At 42.2% G+C, this 27694-nt stretch overlaps 1 protein-coding gene and 1 long non-coding RNA gene across 3 annotated transcripts in view; one reads left to right on the plus strand and one right to left on the minus strand.

Moving 5' to 3' along the window:
- The window catches only part of RASGRP3 (RAS guanyl releasing protein 3), a 51142-nt gene extending 29500 nt beyond the window's left edge, over window positions 1-21642 (minus strand). Inside the window, exon 1 of one of the 2 annotated variants that reach the window (XM_015283719.4) lies at window positions 21475-21642. The gene's annotated coding sequence lies outside the window, so the exon portion shown is untranslated. Of the gene's footprint in view, window positions 1-8725; window positions 8788-21474 lie in introns of those variants that run through there. The other variant, NM_001006401.1, reaches the window with a different exon arrangement.
- The window catches only part of LOC107052897, a 100236-nt gene that overhangs the window by 28111 nt on the left and 44431 nt on the right, over window positions 1-27694 (plus strand). The gene's annotated exons all lie outside the window — the stretch shown is intronic.

Raw genomic sequence — 27694 nt, forward strand, 5'->3', positions numbered from 1 at the left:
ACATTCCATTAATGTGTATGACACAAGGGGACAGAGCTTTTCTCAGAATGTTTGCCCTTCAGACATGTTAGAGATCTCCACCACCAAAGTATAACTCATCAAGAGGGGAGAGCTAACAACAATATGAAACCATATGATCTTATATCCTTTTTTTTTTCTTTCCCAGAAACAGAATCAATACACTATCAATACTTCTTACAAGTTATGTTACTACCTGTAAGCCTCAAGACAAACTCTTGGCAATTACCTTCATTATTGACAGACTTGCTTATGACTTTTGTCAGCCTTTCGTGAATAAGCTTGGCTTGTTAACCTTCTCAAGACAGGGGGGAAAAAAGCAACACCTAGGGAGCCTGTATTCTTAACTGATCACACTGTTGTATGCTTTTAACAGACTGGCTTTTCCCAAGAGAAAACATTTATTTTACGTTATTCTAAAACACATATGGGGAAATAATCGTATCTTCAGCTCTGAAAGATAAAGAGTCAGTATTGATTTCCATTTATCTGTAACAAAATACTCTAATATTTTATTATTATTTATTACTGACAGTTTTATTCTCTTAAAGCCAAGCTAGAAAATCAGACAGACCTATTAATTAGCTCACTAAGAAATCCTAAGTCTTATTTTCCTATGCCTTCTGTTATACTTAGTGTGGAGATTTCCTTTTTCCCCCACTAGATAATTTTTTCTTCTTTTTAGCTCAGTCAAAATTCTCATACAGTAGTACAGCCCCTGGGCAGTGTCTTTTATGAAGCTGTTAAATCTTCCAAGACTTATGACAGTTTTAAGAGTCAACACTACTCCCGGTTTCAGGCTAGCTTTCAAACAATGTTAAAGCAGAGGGAATTATAAGAACCTTAACTGTGAACCCAGGTCAGTAAATTTGGTATCAAAATTTTTGTCTGAAAAACCCATGGCTTCCAAAGCCATTTTTCCTTTGAAGACGCTTTTTCCCTACACCAAATTCAGTAACTTCCAGTTATTTTCTTTCCCACTGTAGATGGACTATCTGTCCCAGGCACAAAACATTCTAAGCCCACACTGACAGCTGCATTGCAGGTTATGTATATGTATATATATATATATATATATATATATATACATACATACACACACACACAAAATGCTCGTGCGTTATAATGATGCCAAAAGAATTACAGCTATTTATAGAGTATCTCAAGCATGTAAATCTCTGCAAAGTTGCAGTGGTCACTCAAAACAGAGAGACTATTGCTAAGAACCCCTGAAAGCAAGATGTTCAAACATCATCTCTCCCCTCTTCCATCTCTGCAGCTACATTTTATCAAGAGAAGAAATCTATAATCGCAGATACCGGCAAAGGGAGCCTTCGATGCCCAACTATCTGCCATCCTTCCCAGCATCAGTGACTGTATCTGATTTCTCCCTCTTCTGGTTTCTGGCATTTTCCTAGCTGAAGAACAACTGCAGTTACTTTACATCTCATAAAAACAAGGCCAACGCCTTATGAAGAGATGCTAAGCATGCCTTTATTTTTATCTCTTCAGCACTGTTATCCCATACATCACATTTTTCCCTGTGAATTCACAACCTGTGCTCATCCCAGTGTGAGGAGTGGTCTCCTCATGTAGAGAGAGCAGTTTTCCTCCCCTGTACCCACAGTCAAAAAATGGGGCAACTTCAGAAGTATCTTGACCACACGGCCTGGGAAGTACTTATCGGTGTGGTGAGTTGAAGGTAGCAACTGGCAAAACAATAAAGGCAGGAAGAGGTGTTCAGAGACTTAAGTAAGGGGAAACTGTACGACTGAGATGGAGCAAGACAATAAGGTCAGAGGGGCGGGACAGGGCTTTGGCTCCTTTTTATCATTTGGCTGTTACAGTGAACTTATGCTGAAATCATCCTTTTCTTTTGCCTTTGATGAATGTTGAGAATGGTTCACACGTAACTGCTGTTTCCCCACCGATGTGCTAACAGGTCCCAGACAAGCAAAGAAGACTGAACCAGTTGCTAATGGTCAGTAACCCTTCTCATTCTCTACCAGCAGAATCCCATTTATTTGAGAGCAATTGCTCTTGAAGAGAAAATGCAAATCAAAACAGTACACAAGAAAACAGTGACAGACACACATGACAGCAGTCAGTAAGTGCACAATCCCAGGAACTCATGCAAATTGCTGTCTGCTGCATGCTCACATGAATTGCGGATGCCTGCCTGCCACAGTGCTGTGGCTTTGTATCCGCAAAAGTTGATGATGACACAAAGCTCACAATGAAGCAGGTGTGCAAAAAGCTGGTGGAATAAAAACACAGCCTGGAGGTCAGGCGAGATACAGCACCTTCCTTTGGTGAGCTGTCAGCAGATGCTGGACAGCAAAATACACAAGTGCTTCCTTACATCTTGGTATTTTCTGTAAGTTTCTCCTGGGAAGAAGTGCGAAACAGTGGCAGGCTTCTGACTTCTTAATGATGCAGAGAGAATGCTTTAAACACAGGCATACAGCGTTAAAGCAGTTCAGAGGTTTTAAAAATAGTAAGCCTCTGACAGAGAAGGGCAGAGAAGAGACCATTGGCACTTTCTAGTGTGTCTGATCAGACTTTGAACTTATTTTCAGAGGTAACGAAGCAATGGGCAGATGGCTGACTAAACCTTGTTTCCTTACTGAGAAACCCACAATGGTTAGGATGATCTTAAGAAGAAATGCAACAAACTTCTCAAACTGTTTATGACACCAGGAGAAATCCACAGAGCACAGGACATGAGAACATCATCACCACAGCTAATGGTGACAGCTATGCTGTTGGAACAGCGGGTTTTATTAATAACCACGTACTTTCCTAACAATAGGACAATTTGCAGCCAACAAGTTAAATGCTCTGTAAAAAAAGAGTAAAGGCAACACAGGCATTTCTCATCAAAAGGCCTGAGACACAAACATAAGCTCATACCTGTCTCCAATTAAAAAAGAGTAAAAAGCATCTTAGAAATCCTGCTTTAATAAGTAACACATTCAACAAGTACCTTTTAGCTTCAGCATGCTAAGTTCTTTTTGGCAATTAACTATTTATTATACCAAGGAACATTTAACACAGGATTGCAGCTAGACAGCTATTGCCCCTCTGAAGCCACAGATCACACTGCTACAACAGACTTCAGAGGAAGGCATCTCACCAGGAATTCCAAAAGAAGACTTTGAATTGGAAAAAGGATGCAGAGCTGAAATCCACGCTCCCTGTCATTTCCAGGACCTCAGCCTGGTCTCTGCCTTCTCACCTTCTCACTCAAGGAGGTGACTGACCATAGAGCTTCTGGACTCTTTCTGCTTTTTCAGCATTAAAGATCCCAAATGCTCAACTATGGCCTTGAGAAACATATCAGAGTCAGTAACACCAAGCAGCTCCCCAACTTGGACATCATTTAAAATCTTTTCAGGATCTGTACACCAGAAACTTCTCTTCCTAGCCAATATTAGATATCTCTGGTCACACTTAGATTGTCCTTCCCGTACTAAGCGAGCACAGCAGCAATGCCCGAGCTCTCTGTCTAAGACCTCTGAATACATTAAAACTCTGAAAGACACAAGATCTGTGATTGTTTTCAGTGGAAGGATTGTAGTCCCCCACTTGGCTGAGACAACAGAGTAGATTTGCCAAAGTAGGTATCCCTGCCCCAGAACATCAACAAACAAAATTCCGTATTAAATGAAATGAAGTATCTTTGGGCTTCAGGGAGAAAGCAAGTAAGAGGGTGACTAATTTAAGAACACTTGTTCTAGAAGAGAAAAAAAATACTGTGAATTCTAGTTCTTGTTCCATTGCCTAGTTGAGATAAAAATATATGGACAGTCATAAGGGCAGAGTCTGGAAACCAAGAGTTTTAGGAAGGGTGGCATCTGTTCTGGGAAGTATGTGCTCATGAGTTTGGTAAAGTAGAGCATGAGTAAGTAAGCTAAAGTAGGCCAGACATCTTTAACAGACGAGATTTTTTTGGGTGTTTCAAGGAAGATATTTCATAAACAGTGTGATAAAACCAGAAAGTCAGGGCTATTCTGATTTGAACAGAAAAAACCCCATAATATATCCAGCTGGTAAACTGACTCAATCTCTAATCCAGCAAAGATTTTCTGATGCAATTTGCACCACTGGCAATCCATTACATCATAATATCATGTGCACAAACTGCTTTTCCTCCTTCCCACTAACAAAACTAGGAATTTCTGAGCAAGCTCTGGGTTCAAACACTGGGTTACTGCAAAAATAGAGTTCACTGATGCATGCTGTATGAACCAGATTATGGACTGGGCTGACCTAATTGAATGATGAGTTATGAATGGAAGTCCATCCAAAATAGCAATACCTCAGATTAAGGAGATTAAATTTGGTGAGACCAGAGCTTGTGCTGGAGAAATATTAAGCTTTTTCAAAGACAACAGAGAAGAACGTAGCATCGTGACAAAGAAACTTGAGTCATTTATCAAAGAAATCAACGTGTTTAAGGAAGCATGCAAATGTACCCACTCTAAGTCAGATTCAATCTGTTCTACTGTATCATCTATTATTTACTTAAATAATAGACTCTAAGACTGTTTTCTACTTGGGAATCATCAACAACCTTCAGGTACAGTAAGCAGAATACACGTCAACAGGAATGGAAAATTCCTGTTCATCAAGAGGAGCCTTTTCCTGCACACATTTCCCATACTTCAGGTTCTCTTGCACAAGCCCACCACTACTCTGAGTGAAACATCTGTATCCATAGTAAGGGCTGAAAGAGAAGGAGTTATAACCGTGGCTGAAAGAGTTGTATATGGAAACGCAATTATATTTCACATAAGATGTAATATAGTATGTATTATCTACTGCTATATACTAAGATTGGTACGACTTGTATGGTCGACTAAAGCAGATGTACTGTTTAATCACTGATTAATTTAAGATGATATGGTTATTTTCTGTTTGCAGGAACTAAATATATTAGGTATCTGAACAGGAATAGCTCAAGTTTCACTAATTTTGCACAGTTTACTAGGTCTGGTGTTATTCTTCAGGTACTGAAGCCTTCCCCCCTAGCCTGAGAAATTCCAGATCATTAGTAAAGAGAATATGCATTAATCACGGCTGTGAGAGCACAGTGCAGAGAGAGTCATACCATTTCACCTATTTGAATGTGGTCAGAGGACACAGCAGCAAGGGGAGCGGCTACTCAGAGTGAGACAGCAGATGGCCACCAAAACAACCCAAGTAATTCTCAGGGGAGACCGAATTTTCTGCTGAGCTGTAAACATCAGTTGTGTGGGTATTTCCACACACCCACACTTTGATCCTGACCACATAACACACTTATTGTAAGCCAGACTTTCTGATGGGACCACTCATGACTTCTGGTCAGCAAATATCCATGTGTTTGCAGGATGGGCCTGTGTAGCTGAACTGGACTTGCCAAGTTAGTGTGTTGATCTTGCTCGTAGCTGACATTCTTTTAACTTCACTGCAAGAGAAAAGTTCGCCCCTGCCCAGTGCCTCTGATCTGGTAATCAGGTGGCTTTCAGACAGGCCACTCCAATACGCAAATGTACCAATGAAAAAGTAACACTACATTGACTATTCACATTGAATAGAAAACCCGCGCTGCAGACCAATGATCAGAAAAATCTGAAGACCTGGGATTTTTCTATCAGCTTTTTTAATTCAGATGCTTGGGTGTTAGACACTGCCGTTCGTGAACTGTAAGAGAGGGCCAACATTAAAACATTTCTATCAACTTCAGCAATGAAAAGTGGCTACACTATGCACGTGTTAACAGAAAGCATTCTTTGGAAGATGTCTGGAGCACCTATAAAAACGTTCTGTAATCAGACTCAGACAGCTTAGCAAAAAAGAAAACCACAAGTACCCCTACAGTATTTTTAAAAGTAGTTTCCTCTCTTTATTCAGGAACATCCTGGGAGTGGCTCCTGTGCATAATGGCATTTTCAACTACAACGAGGAGCTGGCAAAGCTGTGGTTACTCTAGGTGCTTTCTTGTAGAGCACAAATATGCCCATTCAGAGAACTGCTCTAATAATTTCCTCAGAGTAAAGGAAAAGAATTTAATAGGAATCTTGAAATAGGCTCTAAGTGATATGCATATGCACTGAACTTCTGCAGAGGGATATCAGTGTTCAGGCTGTTATCAAATCTCCTCTACTATGTACTAAAATAATAATAATAATCATCATCATCATCATCCAGGATGAAGATTTCTGTGAGGTATGGGACTTTCTAGATGTGTACCTATGTCAGTGGCTGATGCAAAGGCTGAGCACTTCCCATGACAAAGGATGCAGAAATCCAGTCCATGTGCTACATCATGCCTATGCAGAACTGCCTTGACTTTCACAAGCATAATTTGGGGGTGGGAGTGTGATATTCAAAAAGCTGAGCGCATGTGTTTCTGGGAGATCATTATACTAAGTTATAAAAGACTGGTAGTACAGTGGCTGTGTCTTTCGGTCAAGTGTAAAATCAGTATGTGCCCTAACAGCGTCCTAAAATGGGTACTCCAGTAACACAGGTTGCAGCAGGAATTCATCGGAAAGGCCATAAAGTGAGAAAAGCTTGAAGACTGCAACATTCTAGCTTCTCAAAGCACACACTCTGCGTTTAACAGTAACTATTGCTGAAAAAGTGGGCTAGTGATAAGGACGGAAACAACTGCAGCCTTGAGAATCTGGTAATGTTTGATCAAGCTTTCTTTACTTTTTGGATAGAGGGTCTAAAGGTTAGCTGTTACCCTTGAATTTCATTCAAAATAAGATATAATAACGATAGCTGGGCACTGTAAACACAGCAGGGCAGTTTACCTTCAATTTTGCAGATCTCAGTGAGAAGTTATTTTCCTTTACTGTAAATAACCTTAGAAACCAATAGCACAGAGACACAAAACTGAGCTTTCCTCACCATTTCGTTGAGACAATTCAGTGTTAGCTTTGACAGTGTGTTTCAAGACATACCTTATACTATTTGAAGGTGAGCTCAGTGGTGCAGTTATAGAATTTTTACCACAAAATCTTCAGTAGTTTCCTCTTATACTTCACTTACCTCCCAGGGATGCCTGATAATAAAATCAGATGCACAAGGTACACATACAGCAGATTAGTGATGCAGCTGATGCAGGACCACATGGCTTTAAATCAATGGCTTTGCACCAACCCTGGCCCAGAGACTGTGCTAGAGAAGAAGGAAAGCTGGAACAGTCTGAGTTATTAGCTATTTTTCTGGTGGATTTGGGGTTTAGCTTATGTTCAAAGCATAGTCCTTCACAACAGACAGGTCTGTGAGGCCCCACCGTACCCAGCATCCCGAGAAGACTATGGGCTCCTGAGTGCAAAGCCAGGAGGCACCTCAGAGCCCCATAGCCGACAGCACTCATGGCTTCATGTGCCATTTGTGTGGGAAAGCTGCAGGGTAACCACAGTCTGTAGTACTCCAGCTCAAGGTTCAAAGGCAGACTACCCTCAGATACAAGAACAGGCAGGAAGCCAGGCAGACTTCTGGTTTTGTGAACAATTGAAACTGATTGACATTTTCCTATAAGATTTCCAGTTAACCAGCAAAGCCATAAACTATGGTTTAAAGGAGAATTAAAAGTCTTTAGGGAGAAATAAAAAAATGAAACTTCTCTTTTTACGTGAGAAGTGAATGAGGATTATTCTGCTCATCTTTAAAGGACAGACAGTATGATTCACTAAACTAAAACTCCAGTGTTTACTCTTGATCCCATTCTGAAATGTAGGTCTTTCCTTCCTCAACAGGATCCCACTAGTCTCCCTCCTCCCAGCCTTCCCCAAAGCACCTGGCAGCCTCATCATATACCAAATGCCCCACAACCCGGTCATTTGTTCCAATTCTTTCTCAATCTTACTCAAAAAAACAAAAACTCACACCAAAATGAAAAATCACTCCACAGTAACTCATCTCTATGTAAATAATTGATCAAAAGTTCCTTTATGAATCCTGTAATTCTTGTATTTTTAAACGAAACTTCTGACCAGAGCTTTCAAAATTTATCAGATGGGGAAATCAATCATTCATGAAGCAAAAGCATAAAAAATGCAAGCATCTAAAAATAAAGTGAATTAAAAGCTTGGAGATATTTAGGAGACTCACTCCCTGTTTTTAGGGAGGATTTTTTAATCTTCACAAGCTAGTTATGTGTTATCATCAACCACTGATTGTATCTTAATCAGTGCACCTTCACTCTTCTCCTGTCTTTTTCTGCTACTACCTTTATCTTTCAAAAAATTCTTCTTCTTTCAACCCCCCAAACTTGCCAGTTACAAGCAGTTTTCCGTTGATCACACTACTTCAGTGGGGTACCACTGTCAATTCTTTACACGACTATTTTTAAGCCAAATGCTGAAGTTGCTGCATTCTCAACTTGCATCATTACCTATTCACTAGCTCTACAGAGAAAGGAAAATACATTTGCCATAAACAATCTCTTCACATCATCAGAGTAAATAAACCTAATTTTCCCTCCCCGACTTAAAACACGGAACCTGTCTTGTTCCTGCAACAGTGAAAACAGTACTATTGTTAATCACAGATCTGAAAAATATACACATTAGGAGCATGAATGACTGCTTATCAATGAGGTGACAAAAATACACCTCTCTCTTAAGTGTTTTTACAAAAGGTCTCAGATGAAAATAGGAAAGCAGTGGTAGCCTAGAAAAAAATAAAAACAGGGAAAATCACTTACTGTACTTGGTTCTGCAGAGGTATTCAACACAAACATCACCCTTCCTTGTCCAGCTGCCAAGTGCTAAAGCATGAAATGAGCAGCTGTTTCCTTCAAGCTGGGGCTGTGTGTCTTAACCAGTCACATGCCCCTCCTGATAAATCTCACTGCTGTGCCAGGAGGTCAGAATCTGAAGATCATTATTCCCCTTATTAGAAAATCCTTTTCATAACAGCAGCCTTTGCTAAAGCACTTGACTGGAACGTGGCACTATGTGTTCCATAACTTCTTCTTTTTCTCTTTTTTTTTTTTTCCCCTCTAAATGACTAACGCCCAACAGTAGATAAGCCTTAATCAACAGTAGGGGCAGTACAAATGGAAAGTTAAACAGATCTCTGTTGATCGCTTCAATTTTGTGCCTGACTTTATGATTTGCTGCATTTAAATTCAGTCCTCCTGTCGGGAAAAGAACATTTTAAAGCACAGTGGTGTTCATAGCATCTTTAAGACTTGGTCACTCCACTGATCACACAAAATAAGGGAACAATCACGCTTCTGGGGATTAGGTGTACTTAAAGGGCAACATCACTACCTCTTATGTTTACGTAGTAGAATGATGAGTGCCTTAATAATATTGCAGATGAGTTTTATTTTGGCATCTAGCATTTTTGTAGCACAGAGACAGAGCCCCATTGTGCCAGACATTGCCTGGTCACACAGGGATACCTCTTCTGGGCTGGGGGCTGTCAGTCCAAACTGAGTCAACAAAATGGAAAACAAAAGCATCCTTATCCCCATATTCCTAGATGTAGGACAAATGAAGGCGCAACTCTGAAGTAAAAAAAAAAGACAGATTCTAATGGAATTTTCCAGAGAGATATGTGGCCATACATTGCTAAAATATAAGTGAGATTTTGTAGCCTAATTCCCTACAGCTTGGCCACATATTTAAATACATTCAGGTGTTTGAAGGTAAAAGCACACAGTCAATAGAATTTTGAGGTTGAGATGCAGAGCTCAGTTTTCTGAAAAGTTTAATTTCCGACACGCATATAGGAAATACCAGGCTGAAAGTCCAGTGGTAGTTTATACTGAGAAACCTGGCAGCACACTGTTGCTGTACCTCAGTATGGGGTACTGATGGTAGTATGGGGTCAGATGGTTTTGCAAGCAAACCAGACCTTGCAAGATCACACAGTCCCCCTGAATTACAAAGGCATTTTCCTGAAATACAAGCTCCACTAATGGTGCTGTATCATAGAGCTGAACAAATTCAAGGAATTGCTCAGAGCCAAAAAGCTACTCATTTATTTCAATTATTCAATTATAACTGAATGTCTAACTGGCACATTTGTCAGAAATCAACACATGCCCTCAAGTTACTGAAGATGAAAGCTGCAGAAAAAAAAAAGGGGGGGGGGGGCGAGGGGGGGGCAATTCAGGTTTCTTGCATTGACCCTACCCAGCTCTTCACATTATATAAGCTTGCACATGGTTATGAAACCACACAACCCTTAGTGCTGCCAGCACAACCTGAAGCAGGGAAGAAGCCCTTATGATCGTTATCCATGCATTTGTGGGTCTCTTGTGGATGAAACCGCTGGCTTTCCTTGAAAAGATTTAATGAAAAGCCTCGTAAACCTCCTGCTTCTCATCACCCAATAGGATGAAGGGGTAGCACACTGTCACAGGACCCTGTCTGTAGGCTCAGTGTTGCTGGAGCCCCACGCCCACAGCCTCAGTTAGGGGTCGCCTCATAACCCTGCAGCCCTGAAACCCCAGCCTGCCCCTGGCAACGTGGCAGGGCACCTGCTTTGTCCTCGCTCATCTCTGCACCTGCACCCTGCTAACACGTGTCCACAACAGATAAACGAGAACGAAGAGTTAGCTCAGCGTTTCTTCGGTTTATAGCCAGGGAGACTCCTCGGCTTTCTCCCCAACGGTTCTGGTGCAGCAGCCTCCCTCCCTCACTGGCAACAGGGCAGAGACTCTGGGATGCTCCCAGCCAGCCATTAGGGCTCTCGCAAACACAGAGATATTTCTAGAAGGCTTCGCCCTTTCAGCCTAACCGAAATGGCATGATCGGAGACCCCTTGTACCCCTACGGTCCCCCGGAGCAGCAAGGAGCAAGCTGCCGCATGCTGGCTCCACAGCAGCCCCCAGCGGCCTTAGCTCCCCAGTGCAGTACAACCCGACCCACCGCAGCCACCTGCGGCCCGCACCTCGGCGGCCATTTTCCCGCCTCCACCTGTGCTCCTCAGTGCAATGCACCCGGGGAACTACAGGCCTTCAGCCTGACCTCGGTGCCAGGGAAGGTCATGGAACAAATCATCCTGGGAGAGATCACACGGCTCATGCGTGGCGTCCAGGGGATCAGGCCCCGCCGGCACGGGTTCATGAAAGGCAAGTCGTGCTTGACCAACCTCATCTCCTTCTATGACTGGGTGAACAGACTGGTAGATGAGGGAAAAGCTGTTGATGTAGTCTACCTAGACCTAAGCAGAGCCTTTGACACGGTCTCTCACAGTATTCTTCTGGCCTGGACAGTTTTACCCTCTGTTGGGTAAGGAGGGCCGTGCCCAACGGGTGGTGGTCAATGGAGTTAAGTCCAGCTGGTGACCCATTTCAAGTGGTGTCTCCCAGGGGTCAGTGCTGGGGCCCATCCTGTTTAATATCTTTGTTGATGACCTAGATGAAGGGATTGAGTGTTCAGTTTTGGGCCTCTCACTACAAGAAAGACATTGAGGCCCTGGAACGTGTCCAGAGAAGGGCAACAAAACTGGTGAGGGGTCTGGAGCACAAGTCTTGTGAGGAGTGGCTGAGGGAGCTGGGATTGTTTAGTCTGGAGAAGAGAAGGCTCAGGGGAGACCTCGTTGCACTTTACAACTTCCTGAAGGGAGGTTGTGATGAGGAAGGATTTGGCCTCTTCTCCCAGGCAAATAACAGGACCCAAGGAAATGGCCAGAAGTTGTAGCAGAGGAGGTTTAGGTTAGACACTAGGAGAAACTTTTTCTCTCAGAGGGTGGTCAGGCACTGGAATGGCCTGCCCAGGGAGGTGGTGGAGTCACCGTCCCTGGCAGTGTTCAAGAGGCATCTGGATGAGGTGCTACAAGGTGTGGTTTAGTAGCTTGTGGTACCAATGGGAATGGGAAGGCAGTTGGACTAGATGATCTTGCAGGTCGTTTCCAACCTTGTGATTCTATGATTGACCTGGAGCACCGGGTCGGCCATCTTGTGTGGTGCTAAGTGGGGCTGGCAGGGGTCATCTGCTTGTCCGGCAGCCAAGGGTCATGCGCCGCTGGGAGTGCAAAATGATGCCAGGTTTCAGCTTTGCCCTTGTAAGCTGGGTAAGTAAATGTGGCATGAGGAGGGATGCTTCTGGAAAGGCACTTTAGTAGCTAAGTAAGTGGTTTATCCTAGTGCGTGATAGGGCTTGGCCACATGGCAGCGAGTTGCTCCTCTTGGAAGCTGTTTTCCTCTGCCTGGAGACGTTGATCTGGTCTCTAAGGAGAGCGTCCTTATGCACAGGCTCTGTGTGAGGTTTTTGAGCTGCTGAGGATGTTTTAAAAGAGCAAAGGAGGGTGCAAAAACAAAGGGTTTAGAAATGAGAAACAACCCCAAGAGGAATGAGTGCCTTTAAGTTCAGAATGCTGGGAGGAGGGTAATTCCAAAGAGGGACTTAGAGCTGTCCCTGCAGAACTGGGCTGCAGGCTGCTGCACACCTTGCACTTGCTATGTCTCAGGGCATGGCCCGTTGACCACATGAGTTACCTTTGGTAAATGCCATTCTGTTCCTCCTAAATGCTGTTGTCGTCAGAGATCAAGAATAATGGAATTTTATGCACGGTTTTATAAAAGAAAAGATCATAAATTTCACTAGAAAATTAATTATAAGATTACTCTCTGCTGATATTAAAGAAAGCATGATTGAAATGTGTTCCATAATAGTCTTTTCAATATGCACATACTGTTACAATTATTTTGTCCATTTCTTTGACTATGCAATATCCATTGCACTCTTTTATATATGTCAGGAACCTCTGATGTTTTCCATTGATTAAATGCTGGTGGTACCTTCATGATTTAAAATAGGACACAGAGCAGTCAGTCATCGCTGGCTTGAAAAGCTGCCATTTTTAATTGGTCGTCAGTGTTCCACATAGGGCCATAATTTGATAGTAGTGCCTAAATGGCAGCTTGGGATACGCTCCCTGAAAAGGAAAGAAGCCTGTGTACTTTCTGAAATACATTATCTTATGTGGATCAGTACAAGTACTGTTAACTGATTGTGGTTTATGTGAGGAAAAAGTTTATCAGGTTCTCACACAGATTGATCAGATTTAAGTCATAGTGGGAAAAAAACCAAACAGATAATTTGGGCATAATCCCTGAAAATAAAACTCTCAAAAATGTTGTGAGGTTGGTTTTTTACTCTCTTCCTCTCTTCCTCTCTTCCTCTCTTCCTCTCTTCCTCTCTTCCTCTCTTCCTCTCTTCCTCTCTTCCTCTCTTCCTCTCTTCCTCTCTTCCTCTCTTCCTCTCTTCCTCTCTTCCTCTCTTCCTCTCTTCCTCTCTTCCTCTCTTCCTCTCTTCCTCTCTTCCTCTCTTCCTCTCTTCCTCTCTTCCTCTCTTCCTCTCTTCCTCTCTTCCTCTCTTCCTCTCTTCCTCTCTTCCTCTCTTTCCTTTTGTGAAAAATACATTCAAAGTGATAAGGTAGCATGGACACAGGGAATCTACAGAAATGGTGCTGTATTCCTACATCTATTAGAGTACGTCTTCTCTATGACCAAGAAAAAAAAAAAAAGGATATGTTTTTCTTTGTGGAAACTGATGCTTCACATAAAAGCTAAGAAATGAACGTTTCTCCAGCGTGCCATGAGAAATACTGCACAGTAACAGCAAAGTGTAGTGTGAAATCGTGATAGTGTGTTTCACGGCTGGCTTTCAACTGTTGTTACTCTTATCTGTTTGGATGTGCTCGCCTGTGTTTTGCTTATGTGTCATTTCATTTACAAATTCGGCACTGGCACAACGTTTATCTTAGCATCAGTGCTTTGAGACTGTGCTAACATTTGGAAAATGTAATTATTTTCTGAGTATGGCAGTTACAGAGTTGCCTGAAAATGTCTTTTTGTGTCGGTGTGTTCTACAGTTTGTGTAACGGGAATTAAGATTCTCAGTGGACATAAATGCAGCCTTGGAGAATGTGAGTCAGGTTATGCTAACTACAAGTCTGCAGTATTGCATTTGTTTCTTAAATGGTTGCAGTATAATTTGGCTGCTATCTTTCAGAATATTTGGATTGTATAGCTAATAAACAGTGCCTTGTTTTCTGGTCTGCCTCGTTGCCCCAGAGTATGTAGCCTTCACTATCAGCAGATATGAATGAAAGCAGACCATGGAAGCCTTTACTAGACAGGATGTTTTATAAATACCTAAGTGTGATTAAAAAGCCTGCTATAAATAGTCTAACAGCTCTCATGCTAAGCTGCCAGCTAAAGGGCATCTGAAGAACATCATGGAAAGGGAATTTTGCTGAGGATATTTTGTGTCTCTCAGTGTTAACTCTACATTCAGTCAGTTTTAAACATCTATAGGCAATGTTACGCGCCTGGCAATCTGTGAATTCTGTAAGTTCTACATTGTGCTCAGTGCTCTAGGGGGCACAGCAGTACTGTAAGTGTGATCTGTACCTCCCCTTTCACATGCAAAGATGCACCCGATAGTTGTGTTGTGGCTGAGAAATTGAAGATAAGATGAGGTCATCCTTAATTCCAACTCTTGAAAAATGCCCTTTCTTCATATCAGCAATTATATGTCATAGACGGAGCCTATAGCGGTACCTAGAGTTAAGGTTGTGCTTGCTTTCCATCAGAAAACAAATGCTTTTGTTTACTACTTAGTTTATGATGATGTAGGAATATAAACTGAAATTCTGTATGTTGCACTTGCCTGAATACTCTTATGTGTGCTAGTCATATGCACGTGGCCAGGTTAGAATTTGCAGTTCAGTTTTTGGAAATACTGTGTACTTAATATCTGTGTACTCAGAGCTGCAAGTGAATAGTAATTGTGTCTTAGCCCATGCAGTATTTTCTCTGAAGAAGTATAGGGAGATAAGAGATATTAGAGATTACATATCTAATGTGAAAAATGGGGGATAGTTTTCATTTTCCTGTACCTTCAGTCCTCAGATGTAGAAAGGGGATGAGCATAAATAAATGTGTGAATGAAGTAATTTCTTATCCGTGCAGCATTTAACAACAACAACAAACCCCAAACAAACAAACAACCCCCCATACTCAAATAACAAAGCAAGCCCACATAGAATTGCATCTTAAAAACATCTGTTGATGTTCAACCAAGATGTTTGGGCAGACCAGGTTGAGGAGTTCCTATAGAAAAACACCAACTAAGCAACAGTATGCATATGAGGCGTTTCAGTTTCAAGTTTCCCAGTGCTTTCAGCAAGTTTTTCTTAATTAACAGATTCTTGGTTGTTTGATGATAAAATTGCATGTCACTTGTTAGTTTATCCATGATGCTTCTCAGTCAGCATTGTGACTTTCATTTTTACAAAAGCACCATGAAATAGCTGATGGTCAGCGGCTGATAGCTGAATGGGTGTGCTTTTCTATCAAATGGAATTCAATTCTTTTAAAAGCAAATGAGGTTTTTGTTTTGTTTTGTTTTTGTGATCTCTAATGTAAATACAGAGACAGACTGACAACTATAAATCGTTCCAATGAATGCTGAGGAGTAGTGGTGAAGCCTTTGCCAAGGTGTAGAATAAAATTGTCCTGGGCAGTCAAAACAAGCGCCATGGACTTCTTTGCTGGCAATAACAGTATCTTCACTGTAGTTTACAAACAACAGAGCACAACAGTAAAAGTTTTTCACTGTTTACCTTATATAGCAATCTGACTAGCCATATTTCACAGAGTGGATATGCTCGTGTCAGAAACAGAGCTTGAAGACTGTGTGCATGTACTTCCTCGCCCAGATGTGGGATCACCACCACTTAAGCACCAATCCAACCTAAAGGGTGTTCTTTCCAATGCTACCCTGATTATTCTGAACGTGAAAATTTCTAAACAGACTTGTGTGTTTAGAAGAGATTCGTGTTATAGATTTCTCTGACCATCTTCACCATACGTGGTGTTTCAAACAGAGATGGGGCAGTGCTGCGTTGTTGAGTGTACTGCAGGTGAGTCTGTTGTCTCTCCTGCAGCAGGGCAATTGTGACTTCATCAGCAGTATCTACAGTTAAAAAAGCTTCAGCAAGTGGTTTTTGTTCCACAGTTGATCTAAGCAAGATTACAAGTGAACAAGAGCATGACATCAGTATTTTTTTCCAAGCTCTTCATTACATCCTCTCTCAGATATGAAGCAGAATGTTAGTTGCAGGAAAAGTTTTCAAGTCAGTGAACATATGTTAAGTAATGCATCTGTTTCTGTTCTACAGAAAGTACTAGCTTACTTGTCTCTCCTATTATAAATTGAACTGATTTCAACTTTGGCTGTGTAAGTCACCTCTGAGTGTGTTTTTCAGTCAAAGTTTGTGTTGGAAAGAATGTTATTCTACCACATCTACCACTTTTTATGTGAATCCCCATGTTGTCCATCTGAAATAATTTTTCCATGACTAAAGTACAAGGCATTTATGAGCTTTTTCAGTATACATAAGAAGTGAAAAATGTTTTTTCTCTAGTGTAGATTTTAATGTATGTGTTGCCACCACCCAATGATTCTTGGTTTGTCAAGGTGATCTTCTCAGTGGGGCAGCATGAGCTGATGCTGAGCATCACTGAGTATCAAACTGAAGCAATACCCAGAGCTGGAACAGACATCCCACCTTGCAGCTTGATGTAGTCTGTTTGAATTGACTGTACAAGAGTGGGGTGGAGGGATTCTAGTAAGAGACAAAGCTGAAAATCAAACCTATTTCCTTCTGCCTCCTTGAAAGAACCTGAACAATTTTTTTTATCAGTTTCTGTCATTAATAGTTGAAAAATACAAAAAACAAACAAACAAAACCAAAACAAAACAACCCAGAACAGTAACTATGCACCACTCCTTTGTTATCAATTTAAGCTTCTGCTTGAACTGTAAAATGAGGCATAGATCGTAAGTGCCTAACTTGGTAGAATTGACAGGCAGGGTCTCCACTAAGTTTAACATGTAGAATGTTTATCAGTCAAACAGTGTTATCCGTCAATCTGTATGAGCTCAGTAGCATTGCATGCGGGCATTTTGGAGTCCATGCTTCCAAACTTGCTGTGAAATGAGTGGATTTGGATCCATCTGTGCCTTCTCTATATTAAGAAGTACTCAGTGCAAAGATGAGAGAGAGGCCGTTGCTTCCGTGCGCATGAGCTGTGAGGAGATTTGCTTGTTATAGTCACAATGCCCAATATTTTTGTCTGCCAGAGTCCCGTGGGGCCAAGGTCACTGTATGCATTACACTTTGAATACGGGCCTTTCTCTGTTGCTAATGTTCCCATTTCATGTCTCTTAATGGTATGAGGACACTATTATGTTTATTTTTATGGTGCTCAGGGACATGATTTAGCGGAAGGTGGTTTGAGTTAGGGTGGTTTGGTTAAGCTGTGGTTGGACTTGATGATCTTTAAGGTCTTTTCCAGTTTCAGTTTTCCTTTTCCCTTTCTTAATGAGCCACCTTATCTTTGAAGATTTATCTTTAGTCTCCTGAGATTAATGTGGTGCAGTAATAATCCAAAATAGCAGTGAAACGTTTTATGAAACTACATTGGAAAAATGAAGTACGCTAGGATGTAAAGGGTGCTAAGAATTCTAAGCTATCTAAATGGAAGAGTTGGTACATAACTCATCTTCGTTCTTACTGCAATGACCTACAGCTTTATAATGTACAATCTCTTGTGAATTAACTAGTTGGATAATGCCTGTTAGCTTGACAAAATGTTAAATTCACCACAAATAGAATTATTGTGTGTGTGACTGAATCATATTTATAGGGCAGCTTTGCATCACAGCTGGCTGTTCCCTTGTTTGCAGTTCACCCGTGCTTTCTTGACCATCACTTCTTTGCAGTAGTGGTAGTGGACTGGCTGGTTTGCATTTTCATATTCCCAGAGGCAGGTGGCCCTGCGTTACAGAACTGCTAGAGCAGTGCTGTATTTCGTGTTGCACAGTTGGTTGAGTCCTTTGGTCACTGGGGGAAGTGACTGCGCAGTCTGTTGGACCGCTACGAAGAGGAATACTTCTCAAAGCCAATGTGCCTTATCTCTGCGTGAAGTGAAGGATGCCTACGGGGCTTCTGTATTTGCGAGCTATTTGGAGAAGTCTTAGTGTATCATATGGTGTTTTTGATTAAATTTTGCCCAGAACAACTTTTGGCAATACTATGTCGAATAGCGGAGTTCTGTTTTGTTCTAGGTTTCTGTGAATATGATCACTTGGGATGTATAAAAACTTAAGCTTTTTTAAGCACTTAGTTGCATGAAGCATGGGCTTTCCCATTCCTGGCTGAGTTTTCGCTGTAGCCCCGGAGGCTGCATGTCACCTTCTCCGTTCTGCTGCAGCGTTGGAGATCTTTGTAGTCCAAGGATCTTTGAATCCTGGAAACAGTATTATGTGTGGGCAAGGTGTATGCAAGGCAGTCTTCTCATTCCTTGTCCCATTGTTTTTTTGTTGCGACTACTGTATCCTTTGCGACACTGTTGAGCTGTTCCATGTACATGGAATATAAATCCACTCCTTGCTGAGGCTTGTAAAGGTAGTATCAGGACAAGTTTCCCACTTTTTCTCATCTTTGCTTCCAATATTAAGTTGTCTTTTTAACTGTATATGTGTTTAAGTTTCTGATAATAAGAAATTTGGTAATTTCCTTTTGCTTTGTCTCCATGTGACTGCTGCTGTGTCTTGTCTGCTTCTGAGCAGTCACTCTTTATTTTGTAAGAATATTTGCGTGTGGCTGTGTGGTAAATGGGAGAAGGTAAGACAAAGATATCTGCACACTGGCATAAGGATTGTCTGGTAAAACAGCTTTTTCATTCATTCTTGCTTATGCAGAGATACTCCTCAAGTCCACCAAAAGCGTAGGTAGCTAAAGTTAGTGGCTTTTTCTGATGGGGCACAGAAATATCCCCTCAGGGAGAAGCAGTCCTTCATTGACCTTCACCCTTGTGCAGAAGGCTGGTACAAAGCCTGTGCACTGTCTAACTCTCATTTGACCTAGGGAACTGGTGTCAACTCAAGTGGTTGTCACTGTAGGCAGTCTCCATTTGCATGTGAACATCGTGAGCTGTTCCTTAAGCTTTTATCCTGAACGCTCTATATCCATATGTTCTGTTGCAAGCAGGCAAGTTTTTGAGTTTGGTGCAAGAGGAATGGGAAAATTAGTGTACTGTGTTTGAAGTCAGACCAGATGATCTAATCACTCTGCCTGCCTTTAAATTTTATCATCCTGTTGAAATAATTTTGCTTAAAGTCAATGGGACTACTCATATGCTTAAATTTAAGCACCTGTATAAACATTTGCACGAGTCAGGATGTTATTCAGCACATAGTCATAATTTCTTCCATAATGCCTGAAAAAACAGCTTGTTTTTTAAGCACTGACGTTTCTATTGTAAGCGTTGTGCAGCTGCTTCTTTTTGTAGAGCTATCTTGATGCTGCCGTGAATTCTGATTTCTTCATGCGTTTTGGCTGGGTTTCTTTTTTGTGTTCTCTCTCCCCCATTTCTGCTTGTTGAGTGAGACTGTACTGTAGACTGTGTATGTGTCTTCAGAACATCCTCGCTTCTCTGGATAGATCAGTACTTCCATGTGCTTGCTGGGTTTTTTTGTTTGCATGTTTTTAATGTTAGCAGACTTGATGGACTTGGAGCACACAGCTCCCTGGTAAGAGAGCCTGCTGTAGTAGAATAGGGGCTTAGAAAGAAAAGTAGGATCTACTGTTGCAACCGCACGAGGAATAACAAATCCTGCTAAACCCGAACGATGTACCCCATTTCTGGTACCCAAAACGCATGTTCAAAGTCATGTGAGGTATCCTTGAGTCAGACTGCGCTTTCCTGGAAAGCTCAGAAGCATGGGGTGCCCACAGTGCTGGCAGCTGACTGGCATACAAGTGGTTTCATGCTTTAACCTTGCACTTTTCAATTAAACCCCCTCAAAATTCAGTTTGCTTGCTTCGTCTTCATGAAGGTAAGTCTCTCTCAGAAACTGAAAGGAACCTTGCCTGAAGGAGAGCATGCTATGCTTGTATCCCAGACTGTATTCTAAAAGGCTTTTTCTTGAAAATACCCACAAAGGCTCCTACTTGACTTTCATTGCAGACTTTTTATCCTTCACAGGGCTATGCTTATAGCCTCTTGGAAATGAGAATTACTGTAAATAATCGAGTACTTTGAAGTCAGACAAAGAGAAGCCTGATCCTTTCTGTGAGTGTTATCTAACATCTGTTTCATTGGAATTGCTGCTTGGCACCTCCCTGGATGCAATTTTCAGCTGAATGCTGCTGTTTACAATTGCCCTATCGCAGCTTTTCACCTACAGGGATGACATCCTGCCTTGCTATCTTCACAAAAACACACTTTAAATATAATAACATCCTATGGGGGGATACGGTATAATAACTGCACACCGTGCTTCCTTTTCGCTCGGGGCAATTTTTTCACAATGAGCCACTAATCCTAAGCAGTATTGGAATAACACATGAATAATCTGAATAGCAGATGTACGGAGGTAGTGTGTTAACACAGGTGAGACTCCTATGAAGGTTACCCTTGGAGCTAGTTCAAAGACAGTGAAAACTTGTTAATGAAATCCTGAATCTAGTATTCTGCAGCTTCTATCCTCCTGCTTTCAAGTGACAACTTTCCTTTGTTAGCAGAGGACGTGTTCAAAATAGGAGAAAACAAACACAATCTTAAAATAATTTTTCCTCTTTCCCTATTAGAAGCCTGTCTTGGTGATGCTAAGTCAATTAATTGATATGGTCTGCAGACTGGTGTGTCTTAAAATGAAGCTTTCTACGTGTGATGCCACGATAGATATCTCTCTATCTGAAAATAAACGTATTACAAAATCCCACTCGCATTTGGCTGTCAGTTTTAATTAGACCTCAGAGTGGTAATTACGTGGTATTACAAAAAAGAAGCCTAATGAGTGCTAGATATCTATATGTACATGTGGGGTGTTGTTATGCGTTTACCCACATACCTAAATATGTGCCATAGTGAAGTTCGAGACTATAGAAACTTTCAGTGCTTTAATTTTGGCAAAGTTCCTATCTTCATATATACCTTGTGGCTATGAGACTCAATTTTCACAACATTTTAATTATGAATTGTATTCATGTTTATACATTTATACGATCTAAATTAACACATCTTATGTAAACATATGTCCCATATACTTCTCCCTCCCTCTCTTTTTCTCTAAATTTCTATTTGAAGCCTTCCACAGAGCTGACTTCTCTGGGGCAGGCAGCCTTTCTCTAGCACTTTGTCACAGTGATAAGATAAATGAGATGCAGGTGAGGAAAACAGCAAGACGAACGTGTGAACATATGGCACGGGCATCTTTCACTTCAGGAATAATCTGAGGAATCTGTAATTGAATTCAGATTTCTTTCTTTAAAAATTAGACATCCTGCCAAACCTTTATCTGAAAATCAGATACAGTTCCTTCTCCCAAGCTCATGCTGTTTTCGTTTACTAGTCTGGTCACATGTGAAAAGACTTGGAGAACGCAGCCAGCAGAAATGCCAAAAGGAGACACTCACCTTAATCTGACAGATGTCTGACTTTCAGCGTGCTGCTTCAAAAAGCTCCTTGCAGCCACAGGGTTGAGATGCTGAGGTTACGTGCTGCCCGGCGGTGTCCCATCCATGGCTGCACACAGCCCTGGCAGGGCCTGTGGAGCGGAGCAGGGTCTTGCTGCGTTGGCTCCCAGCAGCTCACTGAGGCTGGGGCTCTTTTGAGCTCAATTAGTTCTAGATTGTTTGGCTAAATGGCAGCCACACTTCCTTCTATTCTTTCCCAACTTAGTTTTCCTGCCTCCAGTGGTGCTTTTTCCTTTCTTTGGTCTATAAATAGGCCTGCCACAACACAGTGTATAGCAGTAAGGAAGGCAGGAAATGCGCTTAAACAAAGGAAAGATCTTAGGGTTGGGTTGTTGTTTTTTGTTGGGTTTTTTTTGTTGTTGTTTTTGCCCACCCCCCCCCCAGTATCAGTAAAGGAATTTGATAAAGGTTGCTCTGCACACACAGTTGTCTGATGTGAGGTAAACACTTGTACTGAAGCACACTTGGATGTCACTGATTGTTTCAAAGGCCGTGCCGAACTTTAGAAAATAATTTCCATTTTGACATTATGCACAATTCAGATAATATTTACCTGGCTCTTGATATGTTTTCCCTAGTCCCACTTTTTCTGCTGTCTAAATCTAATCTGGGGTAATAGCTGTAAAAACAAACCAACAAAACAAAGCCCTTCCCGCTAATCCTTATGGCGATGGTTTCGTGTCAGCATAGCAGTGCACTCTGTTAAGATTATGGTGCATGGTTTGGAACTGGAGAATTAGTATAGGCAGAGACTTAAAAGAGCGATGTTGCTGTGTGCAAAGTATTTCTCCTGGTTGCGATTTGTATGTGAAATGCACGCATGCAAATCTTGAGTCGTGCTGAATGTGTTGAGAGCTAAAGACCTGTGGCATGTGAGGAATTTAGAGAATACTGCACCTTTTGTTTCATGTGTATAACGTGATCATCATTGCTGTTTACTTGTATGGTGTTTAGGAATGAAATTGCAAATCTGTGGAAGTTTTAAGTAGACTAAATGATGTCGGATGTGAAGATCTGTGTTCAGATGTGGAGTCCTCAGTGCAAAAGAGACATGGACCTGTTGGAGTGCATCCAGAAGAGGGCCACAGAAATGATCCAAGGAATGGAACGCCTCTTCGAGGACAGGCTGAGGGAGCCGGGGCTGTTCAGCCTGGAGAAGAGAAGGCTGCAAGGAGACCTGAGAGCGGCCTCTCAGTATCTAAAGGGGAGCTACAGGAAAGAAGGGGACACTCTTTAGCAGGGTCTGTGGCAATAGGATGAGGGGAAATGGTTTCAGATTTAACGAGGGGAGATTTAGAATGGATACAAGGGAATGGTCTTTTACAGCGAGGGCAGTGAGGCACTGGCACGGGTTGTCCAGAGAGGTGGTGGAAACCTCATCCCTGGAGACACTCAAGGTCAGGCTGGCCAGGGCTCCGAGCACCTGATCCAGCTGTGCGTGTTCCTGTTCATTGCACAGGAGCTGGACTAGATGACCTTTAAAGGTCACTTCCAGCTCTGATGATTCGAAGATTCTGGGCCAAAGGACCTTACATGAAAATAAGAGGATCTTCGGGAAAGTACCTGTCTTATTGAGAGCTTCCCAAAGATTCTGTTTCTTATGTCAAGAATGCAGTTATTTCTGGGGAGAAATAAACATTCCTGTTGACTTGCCAATTATTAATGACTCAAATCCAAAGTTTTCCTTAGAGAACCTTTCATAAAGTTAAATGAAAATGGAATTCTCAAAATGCGACTACATCCTCTCCTAAAAATCATTAATTTCATTGATATTTTATATAGTTTTATTTATTTATTTATTTGGCATTTGTGTGTTAATATTAGCAGGCAGGCTTAAAAGTGTTAGGAAGATGTCTGTGTTGCAGAATGTTGTACTACAAATCCGACGAAGATGAGAATATTTCTTTGTAGTGAGCAGTGGATCAAATAGTGACTTCAACTGAAGCACAGAACCAGCTTTAGTGCGGAAGATTTTGCAGTGGAGGTGACTGAAGGCAAGCTGTGGTCTTTCTGGCTCTTCCAGACCTGATACTAAGGCTGCAGAGGTGGCAGTGTGTAAAAGCTGATTGAGTGTTACTGCTGTGGAATAGACCTAACTATCCCTGTTCCGGAAAAGTTCATTTCTACACTGTAACAGCGCTCAAATACGAAGTTGCATAGCAGTATTTCACTTGTGCCTTGTTTTAAATCAGTTTAAAACTTAAATCTGCTCAGTGAGTTGCTAGTGATTACGGACTTGAACTTGCATCACGTGTTCTCTGTGCGCTGTGGTACTGTCAGCACCAAGCACAGCCAATGCCCTGGAAAGGCTTAGTCTGGGTCAGCACAGTGCCAGCAGTGCCCAGCTGCTTGCACTGCGTTTGAGGGCAGCCTTTCTTTCAAGCACATGCACCTTGTCTCCATGTCAGTCAAAACATCTTGAAGGCATTGCAGATAGATAGAAGGCGAGGTTGAAGCGGGATTCCTCTCCTCTGTCATTTTGACTTTGCTCACTGGGAGATATTCTTAGCTGCTGTGCAAACTTCTTCATTCTCACTTTATGCTTGAGGAGAGAGCCTGCCTTGAGAGGTCTTGAGAGTTTCCAGTTCAGAGTGTCCATGGGGATAAGGTAGCTCATGGAGCTACAAGAGAGCTAGGAGCTGGGTGACAAGGAGATGCTGAGGGCAAATGTTCGTAAGGTTCAGTCAAATTGCTCTGTGTTAAAGCAGAAGAGATGCGTGTTCTCAAAGCCCCATTTTTCCAAGTCTTTTGTATGCACCAGACTGTAGGATAAATAATGGCTGTGGGAGTAGATGCAGAGCAGAATAACACTGTGGTGCCCTTTCCCTGCAGGGATGCTTTCGGTCCCCTGGAATTCAAAGCAGTTTTCACTGCTCATTTACACTCTGTGCCTTGAAAATACATACATGCGTGCATGTGTTAAGTATGTAAGCAAACTTTTCTTTTTGGGGAGTGCCCATATGCAGAGTCAGCTCGTTCCTGACATGAATTCTTCACTATACAAAGCTCAGAGTGAGTGATCCAAAGGCAGTGCTTTTTAGTGGATACCATAAAGGGGCTTTATACAGATAATCTTCATTTCTGCCAGTGAGCAGCAGGACACGACTCTGGATGCTTTGATACGGTTTCCCCTGTACTGCTAATGACTGCATTAGTTTAGATCTGCACCTGGCTTTTCATAGCTGGAATGGTAACAGTGGTATCCAAATTCTCATGAAATTGGAGTGCGGGAGCTTTTAAGAACAGCTTCCAAAACAAAAAGCTGAAATATCTGGACCTTCTCCTCTCCTTCTATGCTGCCCTTCCCTTGTGCTGCTGAGCAGCGTTGTGTTACACCACTCTTTCCACTGACATCAGTGAGGAATAGGTTTGACATAAAGTCCTGTTCAGCGTGAGCCGGGCACATTATCTACTTTGTCACATCTATAATTCATAAAATAGCTTGAATTCTTTGTACTGTTGTTTCTGTCCCTCTTCTCTCTTCAGCTGTCTCCTTCTTGCCTCCACGTTTCATCACCGTATGGATTATGTTGCAAGAAATTACATAATCTTCCCTGGTGAAGCTATACTGAGAAACAATAAACAGGTTTTTGTCTCTTATAGCTCGTGTTTAGTCTACCTCATTTAATGCCATGGAGATCACTTGTCTCAGAAGCATCGAGTGAGTTATAAGGACGCTGATCTTTCTTTTGATTTCCGATCCTGTCAAACACAGATGGTCTTTCTGGACTGCAGTGTGGGCTGTGGGCCAGATCCCTGGCTTCCACAAACCTGAGCTGATCTGAGCTGTCTGGGGAATCTGGCCAATTGGTTTTAATGGATCTGTGACAGTTTACGGCAGCTGAGGATATGTGAGTTTAAGGGCCTTTCTAATTATAGCTTGTGTTCACAGTACAGAAAGTTTATTGTTTTCTTCCCCTCCACCATTCAAGCAAGCCAGCAAAACATAAAAATATCCCGACAGATCTATACTGCTTGCAGCTGTGGGGCGAGCTGAAGAACAGTTCATTGTGATCTGGATAAAAAAGCAGTCAGGGAAAACTACGGGTCAGACTCAAGCTGTGAGTCAACATACACGTAGAGGGTAATGTGCTCATCGTCTGTCCTCTGTGTTTGTGGCCTCGTGAGGTTAGTGCTGCCGCTGCCTGTAATCCCTCATGCCTGCAGCTATCTGTGTGTGTCGTGGGTTGTGTGGTTATGGAGGGAGAGAGTGAGCAGAAGGCTGTTCTATTTCTCACCTTCTTGCTTACCAAACACGGTGTATGTATTCTTTTTCTCTGTACCGTGAACAAAGAGCATGATGGCAGCATAACAGTGAAGATTAATATTAAAGCTTTACTGAAGAACTGCTGAAGTTGTTAAGGCCTAAACCCTACGCATGTCTCCATCTCTTCCCTGTGATAGATTGCTATCCAAGCAATCAGAGGCTTAAAGGTTTCGGGGAGACGGTGACGGCAGGAAACATTACCTCCATGTTATGGACGAGGAAATGGAGTAATTTGCCAAAGGACTCACGAGAAGTAATACTTTTATCTGGGATGCTTATTCTGTTGCTTATTTCTTCTTTTTATCTGTTTTCTTTGTATTTTACTCATCTCTTGTTCCCATTTCAGCCCCTTTCTTTTTATTCCATGTTCTTTGCGTTCTACCTCTGCCCTGCTTAGTATATGCATAATTTACTCTGGCAGAGTTGATCTTTGCAGCCAGCGCACAATTTCATGTTATATTCCCACTTGTAAAAGCTTCTTATTTTCCCGTTTTATACGTCACTGGAGAGAGAGCCTTTTTTAGAGCACCTTGCACAACCACGTGCCCATTTTTGACTCACGTTCTCTCTGACTCAAAGGCATTAATAATGGTTAGAAGCCCTCAAGCTTTACAGAGCCAGACTTCAGCTCTGTAGCTGTTTGATCTCAAAAGCCCACTTTTCTACTCCTGGATTTGTTTTAATGTGTGTATTTTAGAATTGAAATTTCCAAGAGAAAAAAGTTAGAAAACATAGAGCAGTGACAAATCGCTTCTACCTTTGTGTATGATTTACTGATAAAGGAGCAAGAACATATTGAACGAGCATGGCACCTGTAGCAAAAAGGCTTTTATCTTGGCTGCCAGAGCCTGGGTGCCCACCATTGTATTTACCCTTTGTAGCCAGGCGTAGACTAAGAGCAATCTTTTAAAAATGTCTGAAGTTTACCTGCTTTGCTCTCAGGCAGATAGGGTTAGCGTCTCATTTTCTCTGACTTCCTCTTGCAATGATACATTGACCAAGGTGAGTTACTTTCCACTTATGTCGGCGCAAGTTTATTTTCCTGATGCTTCTTTTGCCACAGTTTAAAGGGTTCCCATCTACTAACCAAACTTTTCTGGATTTCAAGGAACCAACAATCCTTTAGCTGCCAGGCCAGGAGAAGTACACAAGTTGTGCCCGGCGCTGTTGTGCCAGCTTGTGCAGGGCCCTGGTGTCCGACCCCCTTTGCTGATGCTTGAGGTAGGGCATTCTGTCCTAAACGGGTTTTTGAGGCATAGCTGCAAGCAGCACGGGTTTCTGTTTGAGCCTGAGTCATACTGACGAAGGTGCTCTCACTGGAGTGGTAAAACGAGCACTGTCAGTCACTGGAACATCGGCCTCTTTCTGGCACGTGCCCTTGGAGTGGTTTTGCCCTGCCTTAGGTGACATCTCTTCTTCGGTGCCAAATCTGTTGCCTGCACCTGTCTCGTTGTGCTGCAGCCTCCCGTGATCTCACTAAAGGAAAAGCTGCTCTTTCCTGGTCCCTGCCATGGTGGCACGTCACCCCCTGGCTGGTGGTAACAGGGCCATTGGGAGGCCCAGGAGCAGGCATAGCAGCTGTGAGGTTTCTCCGTGACTTCAGAAGGATGAGGATTACACCAGGGCTGTCTGTCCTGCAGCGTAGGGAAGATGAGCGTCTGCCTGTGGTTTTTTGTTTGGCATTCCTAGGAAGTGTTCCAGTGCAGTTGATGCTTTCTGTATCTGCTTGACCTGCCTAGAGGAGCTCACTTTACATGAGCTAGCCCAGCTGTTCGCAGCCGGGGTAGGAATGTTGTTGTGCAGGGAGATTAAATAGTTTATTTCTCATCCATCAGGAAGAGTCCTCAGACAGCTAGTCAGCCAGGCTTCTAAGGTGACAGCTTTTACCTTGGG

The sequence above is a fragment of the Gallus gallus genome, chromosome 3 (assembly GCF_016699485.2).
Source record: "Gallus gallus isolate bGalGal1 chromosome 3, bGalGal1.mat.broiler.GRCg7b, whole genome shotgun sequence".
Lineage (NCBI taxonomy): Eukaryota > Metazoa > Chordata > Aves > Galliformes > Phasianidae > Gallus > Gallus gallus.